The sequence below is a fragment of the Penaeus monodon genome, chromosome 22 (genome assembly GCF_015228065.2).
Source record: "Penaeus monodon isolate SGIC_2016 chromosome 22, NSTDA_Pmon_1, whole genome shotgun sequence".
Classification (NCBI taxonomy): Eukaryota; Metazoa; Arthropoda; class Malacostraca; order Decapoda; family Penaeidae; genus Penaeus; species Penaeus monodon.
In genome coordinates, this window is record NC_051407.1 from 38,890,205 (window position 1) to 38,892,366 (window position 2,162).

The window sequence follows — 2,162 nt, forward strand, 5'->3', positions numbered from 1 at the left end:
GCATAATGCCAGAAGCAAACAAGACCAACGTACCTTCTAAAGAACGGACTCAAGATGCGTAGCCCGTAGACTGTCTGGCAGCGACGTGTGTCGATGACGTACGAGATGCTCTGTTTATGATATTCCGGGGAAATGTGTTTTAGGGTTTGTTAACCGTGTGTTTGAACCATCGGAGTGGTTATTTAATTGCGTTACCCTGGTCATCAGGAGCTCGTGAGTGGCGCGTGATGCACGGCAGAATATAGGGGTGGAAGGAAGTGGGGTTGGGGACGCTGCGGGGACGCTGCATGCGTTAGCATCCTGTACCGTAGGAGAGAAGCTAGGCACGCACGCATACGTACACGCGCAGGCTTACACGATGGCTTACATAGACACGCACACGTCTCCCATACGCACCCTTGCACGCACGCTTGCATATTATATATATTAAATCCGGTACACCAAGGAGATAACAATAAAAGGGCGAGCAAGAGATCCTTCACCTCCTCCCGGAACGACCAGCCCGAAGAAGGGCGCGTCAAAGGAGGGGGTGAGGGGGAGGGGGGTAAGCGCCACCGTGAGATCGAGGGCGCTGGAAGGCTCTTCGGCGCGCAGCGGGCGGAGGAGAAGGAGGTGAGGCCGCTTTGAGTCTCTCCCTTTTGGAAGGAGGAGGAGGGGGGGGCGTGAGAGAAAGGCGAAGGAAGAATGCCATTTCGCCTTTTTCCGAAACAGAAGAGTTACCCGCGAAGATGAAACGATTGGATCTTCTATTTCTAATATCTCCAGCGCCGGCCAAGGAGGGTGGCTTTGACTTGCCTTTGAAGTCTGCCATTCTGGAGAGACAGCTGGGGCTTGGGAGGATCGCGTTCTGGAAAAGAAAAAGGGCGTGGGAATACGCATTAGGGTATTTTGTTTTAGTTGAGATAGATAGCTGGATACGCGAAGGGTGTTTGTGGCCGTTAGTTAAAGACGTGGCTGCTGAGAATATCAGCTCCGAGTAATTTGTCTGCAATGACCGAGTGAGGCCTACGTTATCGATGGCGATAGCATCAGCAGCAATATTGCCAAGATTTTTTTCTTTTTTATTAGACATGAGGTTAGAGCGCCCCCTTATTTTGTAAGTTTCTTTTAGGGAACACTCCAGTCTCTCTCCTTTGCTCTTGTTTCTTGCCCGGTCAGTCTCCTGACGGAGGAGGAGGCAGGCTGGGCGGTGAGGAAGGGGGGCCAAGGGGTGGGGGTGAGGAAGTGGCCGGGGGAGGGGAGTACTTACCAGCTCAGCTTGAGAGACATCTTAGGCATGCGGACAAAATTGAGTTATTTAAAATGGCCACATCAAAGTAATAGCTCTCGCTGCGAACGCCCCCCAACCCCCCACCCTTGATGCCTCCAGTTCCTGCGGTGTTCAGTCGCTCTCACTCTGGAACATTGGTGGGGAATGGAGGATGGACGGGAGGGCGGGGGGGGGGGGTTACTTTTGGCATCGGTGTGTTTAGGGTGTGGGAGGGGGGTGGTGGGGAGGAGGGTGTTTTTCGTTTACTTTTGGCAGTGGTTGTGTTAAGGCCACCGCGGTGAAGTTAATTTCCCGTCATATAGCTTGAAGAGTGGCGCGCGGGGGGTACTCTCTTCTTCATCTGTGAGGCGGAGGGGGGGAGGGGGGAGTGAGGATTTATAATCTCTCCCATTGAGAAATGTGAAAAAAAATGGATAATAACTGCACGTTATAATAAAGGTAGTCATATGAAAAGATACAGGAAAAATATACAATAATATCTGCTGACATGACACCTCAGGTTATGATTTTAAGAAAAAAGAAAACATTTGCATAAGATTTAATGGTAAGCAGATAGTTAAAAACATATCAAGCTAAGAAAATTAGAAAAAAAACATAATAATTGCTACTGACATCATTACAATTTTAATTATTTTACTAAGATTAAGGTTATATTAAATGTTTGTAGTGTGAAGGAGAGAATGATTGTTCAAAAATAGTTAGGGAAATAGAGGATGCATAGCAGGACGATAAATGACTTAAGGGGATGAAATGGAGGCTTAAGGTGAAAGAGCCAAGGTGAGCAAAGATGATTGCAAACGTGTGCAGGTGCATCGTTGAGAAGATATGACTCTGGGGCGACGGTCCTGGGATTAATGTAGCTGAAGATTGCAAAGTCAAGTTTAAAGTATAA